Source organism: Apium graveolens, chromosome 6 (assembly GCF_009905375.1).
Source record: "Apium graveolens cultivar Ventura chromosome 6, ASM990537v1, whole genome shotgun sequence".
In the NCBI taxonomy this organism is placed as follows: Eukaryota; Viridiplantae; Streptophyta; class Magnoliopsida; order Apiales; family Apiaceae; genus Apium; species Apium graveolens.
This window is the reverse complement of record NC_133652.1, coordinates 304,517,572-304,530,437: the sequence shown is the minus strand read 5'-3', so window position 1 is coordinate 304,530,437 and position 12,866 is coordinate 304,517,572. Positions and strand designations below refer to the sequence as shown.

General features: G+C 33.0%; 1 long non-coding RNA gene across 1 annotated transcript; it reads left to right on the top strand.

Annotated features, from left to right (window-relative positions):
* The first annotated feature begins 10,782 nt into the window (after window positions 1-10,782).
* LOC141664377 (uncharacterized) lies at window positions 10,783-11,151 on the top strand. The gene is made up of 2 exons (XR_012552000.1): window positions 10,783-10,933; window positions 11,083-11,151. It is a non-coding gene; the product is annotated as an uncharacterized LOC141664377 (long non-coding RNA).
* Window positions 11,152-12,866: the final 1,715 nt, after the last annotated feature.

Genomic DNA, 12,866 nt, shown 5'->3' with positions numbered 1-12,866 from the left:
TTCCAGCACGATCTCATCAAATTTTTCAGGCCATTTCATAGGCGCTTGCTTGAGACCATATAGTGATTTCACTAATTTACAGACTTTTCTCTCTTGTCCAGGGACAACAAACCCTTCAGGTTGTTCCATATTGATTTCCTCATCTATATCCCCATTTATAAAAGCTGTTTTTACATCCACCTGATGTACTGTTAGATTTCACATTGCAGCGATAGCAAACATCATCCTTATGGATGTATCGAAGTAATCAAGGCCTTTCTGTTGCTTGTATCCTTTGATTACAAGTTTGGCCTTATACTTATCGATGGTGCCATCGGTTTTCAACTTTTTTTTGAACACCCACTTGCTACCTAATGGTTTACAACCGGTTGGCAAATCTACTAATTCCCAAGTATGATTCTACATAATCGAATCAACTTCGTTCTTGATGGCCTCTTTCCACATAGGCCCATCCGTTGAGGTAACCGCTTCCTTATAGGTTTTCGGATCATCTTCTTTGAGCAAATAGGTCATAAAATCATACCCATAGGAATTCTCCGTACGTTGTCTTTTGCTCCTTCTCACAACCCTCACATTTCCATCTTCACTCTCTTCACTCTCATTATTATCATCTATAGACTCATGAGTTCGTTTAGACGTCATAGGTTGTTCGTTTCCTAGATTACATGGAACTATTATCTCAAAGAATGAGGCGTTCCTTGAATCCATAAAGGTATTCTTTTGAATATCAGGAATCTTAGATTCATAAATGAGAAACCGATATACACTGCTATATGGAGGATGTCCGATGAAGATACAATCCACAGTCTTTGGACCAATTTTCACCTTTTTAGGTGTAGGGATTAGTAGCTTTTCAAGGCACCCCCACACTTTCAAGTGTTGATAAATTGGTTTCTTCTTCTTCCATAATTCATAAGGACTTACATCGTTATTCTTGCACATTATAATATTTAAGATATTATTTGCGCTTAAGATGGCTTCCCCCTACATCGACTGCGCAAGTCCAAAGCTTAAGAACATCGCATTCATCATCTCTATAAGAGTGCGATTCTTCCTCTCAGCCACACCATTTGACTGAGGGGAGTATGGTGCAATGACCTCATGGATTATACCATATTGTGAACATAATTTCCCAAAGGGTTCAACATACTCACCTCCACGTTCACTTCGTATTTTTTTGATTTTCTCAGATTGTTGTGTCTCAACTTCTTTCTTATAGATTTTAAATATATCTATAGCTTCGTCTTTGCTTTTAGCAAATATACATAACAGTATTTTGTATAGTCATCTATGTATGTAATAAAATACTTGTTTCCTCCTCTTGTTGGAGCGAATTTTAAATCACATATATCGCTATGTATTAGGTCTAGAGCACTTTGGTGTTTCTTTCCACACGTTTAAATGAAGATCTCGTTAATTTTGCCTCAACACAAGTATGACACTTATGTTTTAAATCAGTTGTTAATTTTGGTATGTATTCTTTTACACTTAACCTTCGTAAAGTATTGTAATTAACATGTCCTAATCTAGCATGCCATAAATTAGGAGACTCAAGCAAGTAAGTAAAAGAATTCTTCATTTCATTATCGTCCTTAATGGACATAAGATTGAGCTTAAAAAGCCCATTTGTTACATATCCCTTACCTACAAACATACCACTCTTAGACAAAACAACTTTATCTGACTCTATTACAATGCGAAAGCCATGCTTATTCAATATAAAACCAGACACCGGGTTCTTGCGAATATCAGGCACAAATAGTACATTCTTCAAAGTCAGATTCTTTCCAGAAGTCATCTTCAGAATCACCGTGCCTTCTCCTTCAATCGTAGAAGTTGCAGAGTTCCCCATGTAGAGCTTCTCACCAGTATTAGAAACTTTGAGGCTAAAGAAAATTGCCTTGTCCGAGCAAACATGCCTTGTAGCTCCAGTATCAATCCACCATACCCTTGGATTTAAGCCAACAAGGTTTACATCAGAGATTGTAGCATATAGGTCTATATCACCTATCTCCTTGGGCACATTATCAATCATGTTTGCTTCCTTCTTCTTGCTAGGCTTCTTGAGCTTCTTTCAATCGGCATACCTATGCCCAATTTTATCACTGCTGAAGCACTTTCCTTGAAACGTCGACAGCTTCAAAATTCCTCCTTTGGGTGCCAGCTTCCCCCCTTTCCCAAAATTGTTCTTCTTGGGCTTAGAGCTCTAGTGCTCCTCCAAGTTTGCCTTTTCAATGGCAACATTAATTTTCCTCTCGGATCCTCTTTTATCTTCTTTGATACAAAGTCTAATGATAAGATCCTCCATAGACATCTCCTTATACTTGTGCTTAAGGTATTTCTTGAAATCTTTCCAACCAGACGACAACTTTTCAATCACAACAGCAACTTGGAAGGACTCACTTATGACCATCCCCTCAGCATGGATATCATGGATGATCACTTGTAGTTCTTGCACTTGACTGATCACAATCTTAGAATCCGCCATCTTGTAATCAAGAAAGCGACCAACGATCCACTTCTTTGCCCCAACGTCCTCGGTTTTATACTTATGGTCAAGTGATTCCCATAAGACCTTAGCTGTTGTTTTCGAGCAGTATACGTTATACAAAGAATCAACCAAATAGTTTAGCACAGAGTTCCGAAAGATATAGTCAGCGTGCTTCCAGGCATCCGCAGCATACACAGACTGCATATCACTCTCAACAGTGAGCAATGGTACTTCCTCCTTGCGATATAGATCAAGGTTTAGAGTGGTCAGATAAAATAGCATCTTTTGCTGCCAGCGCTTGAAGTTCGATCCATTGAACTTCTCAGGTTTCTCAGCGTGTGTAGCAGGCACAACAAGATGAGTAGGCGCTACATGATGTATATGCACAACAGGTGGGACAGTCGTAACAAGTGTCTATACACCAGTATTTTGTCCAACAATAATATATCCCCATGACCTTCTTCCCCAAGGCACATGTCCCAAAGGCACATGTCCAACCAGCGGCTGACCCCCATCAGGTACCAGTACCTGTGCGTTAGGGTTTAGCGGCGGTTGATGATCCCAATCAGATGTTATAATCGGTTTGTTAAACAAAAACACGCAAGACAAATTTGTCAGTCACAGATTAAATAAATTAATAAGCTTTAAGCTTGTTGTACAATCTGTGCAGAAACAAACCAATATGAGTTTGTGTGTGTGAACAAAATAAATAAACAGAGTAACAAGGAAAGAGGAGAGAATGATATAATCTGAGTCCAGTGCAGAACTGTCTCCTTAAAGCTTATTAGCCCTCACCGTCGTGTGCGAGCGAAAAGCCTCCCATGATAAAACCGATTGCAGTGATGTAGAAGAGCACTCTCAGCGAGCTTGAAATAGAGCAAGAAATTATCACCGAAGCAGAGAGAGGTAGGGTTTTGTGTTTAGAGGCAAATGTGTTTTTGGTATATCTAACCCAAATCCCCTAGAGGTGTTTATATATACGTGTAGATTGACTTGTGCGCTACTCTTTTCCATAATTAAATATCATTAATTGTGGAATCGGTGTAATACTTGCAAGCTACTCTATTCCATAAATAATCTGAAACATAATTAGATTAAATATATCAAGACATACACCATATCAATTAATCTGAAACAAAATCAAATTAATTTATGCCATAATATTTGAGCCAAATACTTGTGGAAAATAATGATTTCCATTATTAAGAGAATATCATCATATTTCCTTGTCTTTTAGTCATAATGCTCAAAATATGACTTACCAATATGGAACTTATACCAATATTTTTCAACATATATATGATAGTACTCAAATACAAACCAATATTAGAATACAAATTACAAGCCAATAACAACCGCATATTTAACCACTTTCTCTCTACTCCATGTGCACTATCTATTCAAGTATATATATTTCCCTTCATTTTTAATTTGATTTTTCACGGTAATCGGTTAACTTTTTTAAGAATCTAAGTTCACCGTATTTTTCTCCATCTCCCACTCATCAATTTGCATAGTATATTGCTATATTACGGCGGTCAATTAATATATAAGATTACCCAAATCACTAAGCTGAAATCAGTACTTTTTCAGGAAGCAGTAGATATTAGTGATTGTCGTACGCATTTGAGAATGTAGAAAAATGTAGTGAAGTTAGATTTTAAAAAAAGTTCACCAATTATCGCGAAAATTCAATTAAAAATGAAGGGATTTAGGTGAAGCTGTGTCTTGGAGGGTGTTACTAGATTGGGCGTGGTGGAGCAATTTAGTTTGTATGAGAGTAAAACTATATATATATATATTAATGAAAACTAGAAATTAAAATAAAAAATTTTTAAATCACGTTGAAATATAACACATATATGTTATGTAAATCGATTGTTAGGAGATGAAAAAAAAATAGTGAAGTCGGATTTAAAAAAAATTTACCGTTTGACGGGAAAAATTAAATTAAGAACGGAGGAGAAAAGTGAGATTCTGTGGGTCAGGGTGTAATTTAATTCTTTGTAGTGCGGGAGGCCATTAGATTAGATTGATTTAATGGTGTAGATTAGTTTCTAGTTTTTATTTTAAGTTTTATTTCTATTTCAACAAACGCGTCTATATATAGTGTGTATTTCTTAAATAAATTATATTTTTTGTGAGTTCTCGAACAAAAGATTCTTTGAAATTTATATTTTTTGTGGGTCTTCGAACCAAAGATTCTTTGAAATTATAGTCACTCAAAACCGAAGAGAACTTCGATTCAGTTGTAATCCATACATACCACACTTATGTTTTCTCTCTAGTATTTATTATTAGTATTTTTAAAAAGATAATGTTTGAATATTTTAATAATTTTTTAATAAAATGGTATTGTTCTTCTATTAAAGGCCAAAATGAATTTGAGCTTAGTCCGTATGAAAAACTAAGGTGCCCTTATCTTTATCTTTAACCCTGTATGTGTTGATATGGAAAATTTAACAATTGAAAGTTAGCGAAACTTTGCCTACATTTCAGAATATCAATAGTAATATAGATTTCATATGAAAAAAGAATTATCAATAAATATCTTTTGAGTAAAAAAACTAAGATTTTATTGTCTTTATCTTTAACCATCCATGTGTTTATATTGGAAACTTAACAGTTGAAAATTTAGCCAGAACTTTATCCATAATTCATTTCACGAAATCAATAGCAATATATATTTCAAATGAAAAAGAGTCATCAATAATATATTTTCTCGGTTAAAAAAAAAATTAGTTTTAAACCCTGATTAATTACACGAAAGATTTTTTTTAATCTTTCATTTTCCATAGTCATTTTCCATTTACAGTAACTACAAAAAATTGTTAAGAGTACAATTTTGTGCATAATGAGTGGCCTAGCCAGAAACTCGAGCCATGGGTTCAAAAATTTTGTTAAGATGAAGATGAATGTAGAAAAAATTTAGAACGATAAATAAAATATTAATAATGAATAGGTTCTACAATAATGCATAATATCATGGGATCAAATCTTAATTTATTACTGTAAATCTACATTTTCAGCGGGTCAAGATAGAATTTTTTTTATCATAATTCTTTTCCTCATAAAAATGGAACATTCAAAAATAATATTTTTCAAATTTGAATGGGGTCAGTTGCCCCCATTGCCAGTATACAATTTCGGCCAATATTTTACCAATAAAGATGTGCCCAAACTTCACCAATTACGCTGAATATGCGAATGTTATTTTTTTAGTTTATTAATTTTGTGCTTTTATAGTCATAAATTTCTTTTCCAAAAAAAATATGAATTTTGTCCGTTTTAGTCAATTTTGAAATAAAAAAAATAAATTTTAACTTGGGTATCTTTGTTCAAAATTTCTATACAATTAAAAATAATGACAAAAATCTATTTTTATTATAATAGGAGTCCGGACACAATTATATTTTACTTTATCGAGAAATTATGATATACTCCTTAAGTTTTAGGGAGGATTTCATATAAAAAAGTCAATATAATTATAATTATTATAAGGCACAGTCATATCTTAAATGCCCCTAGCTAGATTCCCTGTGCTATATATTTAGGCACATTGGATAAATTACCTACATATGTATTTTAGCCTTGTTCTCTCGAAATTTTGGTCCCATCACTGTTGCAGATACATTTAGACTGTCAGACATGGAGATTTCCAAGTTAAATAATCAAAACAATGGCTCTAAAATTGGAAGTACTAACGAAAAAATGGTGACCATTTTGGTGGTGGACTATGATAGAACCTGCTTATCTGTAATAGCTAGTTTGCTAAAGGGATGCACCTATCAAGGTGAGTATATAAACTCTATTCATTTCTTCTTTATCAAATCTACTAATAATTAACATTTTAATTGTAAGAGTTAAAATCAAGAGGAAATTATAAAAAAATTGCAGAAGATTTGTTCATTTTGACTCATTTGAATTACCATCTCAAATCTTTTGATGTGGCATACTGATCTTTTTAGAATAAAGTATCAGATGCAGTCGGGGACTTTTTCTATTTTTTATAGATTTTAAATGAGATCGTTACATAACAGATTTTGCCTCTAATATTTTCATGTTTTGTTTTCTTATAGTACTGACTGCCAAGGATCCTCTGGATGCTTTGTGCATCCTACGGACTGGAGTCATTAAGTTTGATCTGGTGGTATCTGATGTCCACATGCCAGGCATGGATGGGTTTGAACTACAAACAAGGATTCATCAAGATTTTCAATTACGGGTTGTATGTGAGTGTCACTATAACTGATTTTAAAATTTATTTAATATATATAACCGCGCTTTATGAAACATAGTTTTATCTAGTGCTATGTTAGGCATTTTTTTGATTACCGTTTCATGCAATAGTAAACGATATTAAGAAGGTCTTTTGGATTTTTTTCTTTAATTTTAGTTGTACAGTTCCCTCAATGATCTTCACCAACAGACTAATCAAACTCTTGAAATTTATTGTTTAGTGATGTCAGGGGACAGAGAAGCTAGTAATCTATGCGAGGGAAGTCAAAGTGGAGCTTCCTTTTTCGTAGTTAAGCCCATAACTACAGAAGACTTGAAATCAATATGGGATTTTGTGAACCAATGGAAAAAGAATCTAGCTAAAGGGAAAAACTTAATATCTGACGATAGTTCTGCTAAGGACAATGAAGATGACACTGGTAATAAGTTATATGAAAAGAAATCGAATATTTATTATTAGTATTTTTAAGAAGATATTGTTTGAATATCTTTTTATAATTTTTTTAATAAAAAGGTATTGTTAAAAAGGTATTGTTCATCTATTAAAGGCCATATTGAATTTGAGTTTATTCTATAAGAAAAACGAAGGTGCTCTTATATTTATCTTTAACGCTCCACATGTTTATATCGAAAACTCAACTATTGGAAATTTAGCTTTATCCAAATTTCATTTCCGAAACCAATAGGAAAAAAGATTTCATATGAAAAAAGAATTATCAATAAATATTTTCTTGATTAAAAAAATTAAAATTTATTTTAAACCCCGATTTATTACACTAAACGAATTTTTTTAATCTTTCGCTTTCCATTTACAATAACTACAATTTTTTGTTAAGAGTAGAACCTTGAGCATAACCACTGGCGTAGCTAGAAATTGGAGCCACAAGTTTAAAAAATTTGTAAAGACCAAGTTGAATGTAGAAAATAATTTAGAAATATTAACAAAATATTTATAATGAACAGATTCTACCATAATGCACAATGGTATGGTGTCGTATCACAATTTTTTACTGTAAATCTATATTTTCAAAGGAGTCAAGGTAAAACTTATTTATTATTACTTTTTTCCTAAATAAATTCGAACATTTAAAATTTCTGTTTTTCAAATTTCAGTGGGGTCAGTTGCCCGGCTACGCCCTGGAGGATAACATGTAACAATTTCGCCCAAATTTTACCAATTAAGCCGAGCCCATACTTCACCGCGATTAGGATGAGTATGCGAATGCTATGTTTTTAGTTTATTAATTTGTGTATATTTTGTGCTTTTATAGTCATGAATTTCTGTACCACCAGAAAATATGAATTTTGTCTATGTTAGTCAATTTTAAAATCATAAAAACGATAAACTTTAACTTTCGTATCTTTTTCTAAAATTCATATACAATTTAAAATAATGATAAAATTCTATTTTTATTATAATGCGAGTTCGAACGCAATAATGTTTTACTTTATCGAGAAATTATGACGTACTCTTTAACTTTTTAAGGAAGATATTATATAAAAAAAGACAATTTAATTATAATTTATCACAATGCTGGTCATGTCCTACATGGTATATATTTAGGCACATTGGATAAATTACACCTACATCGGTATATAAGCCTATACTCTCTCGAAATTCTGGTCCATCACTATTGCATATACATTTCGATTCATTTCGACTGTGAGATATGGAGATTTCTAAATTAAATAATCAAAACAATGGCTCTAACGATGGAAGTACTAAGGAAAAAGTGGTGACCATTTTGGTGGTGGACGATGATAGAACGTGCTTATCTCTTATAGCTAGTTTGCTAAAGGGATGCACCTATCGAGGTGAGTACATAAACTCTATTCATTTCTTGTTTATAAAATCTGCTAATAATTCATATTTTAATTGTACGAGTTAAAAACAAGAGGAAATTATAAAAAAATTGCAGAAGATTTCGTTCATTCTGACTGATTTTTAAATTACCATCTCAAATCTTTTGATGTGGCATACTGATCTTTCTAGAATATAATATCAGATGCAGTCAGGGACTTTTTCTAACATCTTTAGATTTTAAATGAGCTCGTTACTTAACAGATTTTGCGTCTAATATTTTCTTGTTTTGTTTTCTCATAGTATTGACTGCCAAGGATCCTCTGGATGCTTTGCGCATCCTACGGACTGGAGTCATTAAGTTTGATCTGGTGGTATCTGATGTCCACATGCCAGGCATGGATGCGTTTGAACTACAAAGATGGATTCATCAAGATTTTCAATTACCGGTTGTATGTGAGTGTCACTATAACTGAATTTAAATTTCATTAATATATAACCGCGCTTTATGAAAAATAGTTTTATCTAGTGCTATGTTAGGTATTTTTTTTATTACCGCAATTTTTTTGAAGCGCATAATAAATTTTTCATGCAATAGTAAACGATATTAAGAAGGCGGTTGCTCGGTTTTTAGATCAGTTTTTCAGATGATTAGTATCAATCTTTTTGATTGTTTTTTTCCTCAATTTTAGTTGTACAGTTCCCTCAATGATCTTCACCAACAGACTAATCAAACTCTTGAAATTTTATAGTTAGTGATGTCAGGTGACAGAGAAGCTAGTAATCTATGCGAGGGAAGTCAGAGTGGAGCTTCCCTTTTCGTAGTTAAGCCCATTACTACAGAAGACTTGAAATCAATATGGGATTTTGTGAACAAATGGAAAAAGAATCTAGCTAAAGGGAAAAACTTAATATCTGATGATAGTTCTGCTAAGGACAATGAAGATGACACTGGTAATAAGTTATATGAAAAGAAATCGAAGCGAAAGCTTCAGATAACTGATAATGAAGATCATAATCATGGCAAAAACAGAGTTCCGAAAGACAAAGCTCTTCTAACAAAAAAGAACAAGCTTAATTGGACACCTTTTCTCCATGACAAGTTTGTAAGAGCTGTGCAGCATCTAGGGCCTCAAGGTAAGATGTTACATTTTAACATGTCTTTCACTACAGTTTAATGATGTCGATTATGTCTCACATACTTGAATTGTCCGCGATGAATTTTTGTTGTAGGATCTATTCCGAGGAACATTGTTACCGTAATGAATGTGCCTGGACTGAGGAGGGAACAAGTAGCCAGTCACTTGCAAGTTAGTTCCTCCCCCTCTTTTCTCCTTTTCTTCTGTGTGACGAGAATTTCTAATTTTGCTGTTCTAATGTCTTCTTTATTCTAATATTCGCAGAAGTACCGAATCGACCAAGAGAAACAGCCTGAAGCAGAACAAAATCCAGACTTGTTTAAAACACTCCAAAATGGGAAAAGGTGGTCCTCATCGTTTCTCAGCCATAAGGAACTACTAGGTTACGGACAATCTAAGCTACTAACCAGTCCAGGTAATTAAACAGTTGACACGATTCTGTCAGGCATTTGTTAACATGAATGAGCTTGGGTGAAAACTATTTGATTTGTAATGCTACAGGTTTTCCTCCAAGTGGACTAACAAACGGTACATATCCCAGTCTGATGTACCAGCCACAAACACCCGAATTTTCTAGCAGTGACAAGATTAGCAGTGGATTTAATTCTGTCCAAACTTTGGCTCCGATTCACATGAATCAGAATGGCTTTTCTAAACAAACACAGCCACAAAACTACTATACTGGCGGTGCACTTGAAGTTTACAATACATTTGCTTCACAGAGAAATTTCGCATCTCCTACATTTGATAATGTTGTCCCTGAGCAACAATACAGATCTGCTGATCAAATTAACGTTTCCGTTTATGGAAGTACCTATCAGTCAACTGATTTGGTATATTAAGTTTACATAAATTCATGTTCTACTCTGTCTCTGCTAAACAACTTAAGGTTTACAATTTAAATTTCAAAATATGCCTAATTATTTTCATCTTTCTCCTTTACGTGTTATCACATGTAGAATAAAAATCAAGAGTTCTACATACGAAACAATTTTGATTTTGGAGATGCCTTTCTGGTTAACAAAGACTTGCCAAATGCTGACAATGTGCAAACAGACCTTGATGAGGTATATACTTAATATATGTAGAATTATTTAGATATTGATATATTCTGCATGATTATGTACATATTTCTCCTTCACGTGTTATCGCATGTAGAACAACAATCAGGACTACTACATCGGAAACAGTTTTAATTTTGGAGATGCCTTTCTAAACAAAGACATGCAAAATGCTGACAAGGCGCACATAAGCCTTGATGAGGTAATTATTTAGATATTGATACATTGCTGCAAATACACAGAGGACTAATTGTTTGTTGAGGAGTGTCTCAGAAATAGCTTCTCATCTTCAAATTTAACCAGAACAATATATTAAAAGACTTTTAAATTTATAGTACATTTGTTTCACAGAGAGATTTTGCATATCCTCAAATCGATTCTGTTGTCCCTGAGCAGAAAAACGAATCAACTGATGCTGAGGTAAAATTAACATAAATTTATGTTCTGCTCTTTCTCTTCTATACATCTTGTCTTAGAATTTAAAATTTCTACAAGTGTGCATGAATATCTTCATCTTTCTCTTTTACGTGTTATCGCTTGTAGAACAAAAATCAAGACTACGACGTCGGAAACAATTATGATTTTGGAGGTGCCTTTCTGGTAAACAAAGACATGCCAAATGCTGACAAGGTGCCCACAAACCTTGATGAGGAACTGACTTAATATTTGCAAAATTATTTAGATATCAATATATTTCCGCATGATTATCTTCATCTTTCTCCTTTACTTGTTATCACATGTAGAACAAATATCAAGACTACTACGTTGGAAACAATTTTGATTTTGGAGATACCTTTCTGGAAGAAAAAGATATGCCAAATGCTGAAAAGGTGAACACAGACCTTGATGAGGTATAGACTTAACATATGAAAAATTATTCACATATCAAAATATATTGATGCATGGACAAGTGGGGATATCTTGCTCAAATATTCTCAATATATATATATATATTTTGCTCAAATAAGAACTTCTTAAAATGAGAATTGTGAGAACTTGTAATCTTCGTAGTTAAAGTTTGTAATTTTATAAAATTTAAAATTTTTACTTTGCACAAAATCATCAATTTCCGAATTCAAAATTTTACCTTTTTAAAAGTCAGCAATTTTAATTACGAAAATTCTTACGATTTTCAATTACTAAGTGGGGATCCCAGTGGGGATCTCGTCCCATTTTTGGGCACACCAAAGTACAATATCAATCTTTTCAATCTGATATCATGTTAACATCATATTTCATATCATTAAGACTCAGGAATAGCTGCATAACATAAGTCATTTCACGTGAAACAAGCAATTACTAATATTTTACAAATACATAGCATTAAACTTGATAACTCCGCTAGTATGAGATGTTGATATATGTTTCATGTTAAATGGAATTAAGAAATTACAATACCAGGTGTTAAAATTGAACATGAGTCTCTTAGCTTTTCATCTTCAATGCTAAACTAATTAATTCTGTATATGACAAATATTATAGTATCATGATAATGGATGCAACACTGGGACTCCCCATTTTGAATCGAAAGGAAATCATCAGTCTAATGATGATCAGCAGGTATTATCCTAGCTTACAGTAGTAGCTTAGCATTTCAAATTTTAAACTACAAATATCTATACAATTTTACTTTTACCTCATAATTAAATTAATAATTCCCGTGTGAAATGTTATTAGGGAATGGGCAAGGATTTTTGGGCGTGGTTGCTTTCTGAATGACAACAACAACTTTGGAGGACTTGCATCAACTATTTGGAACTATTTCCCCCTTGGTTTGATAAAAAAAAATTATGCTCGCAGCGATTGCGTAATGACAAGAAAAATCTTGTGGTTTGAATAATTGATTCGCTTAGTTCATACTCTGACGATTGGTTTTAAGACTTCAATTATGTTACTTTAATTTTTCAATTTTATTATTTATCTAGAAAATATTATGTGAAAATTAGGTTTATGAAAACATACCACCTAATATTATAGTTTCAGATATAAAATCTGTGATTAATGAGATCGAAGATTCATCTAAACTTTCATGGAATCGAGTTGTTTATGTCTTTTTCGCTCAGGTTTCTAATAGTAACAGTTTCGATTAATGAGAAGAAAGGCGAGTTTCTGTTCAATCTTTTTACCTCTATTAG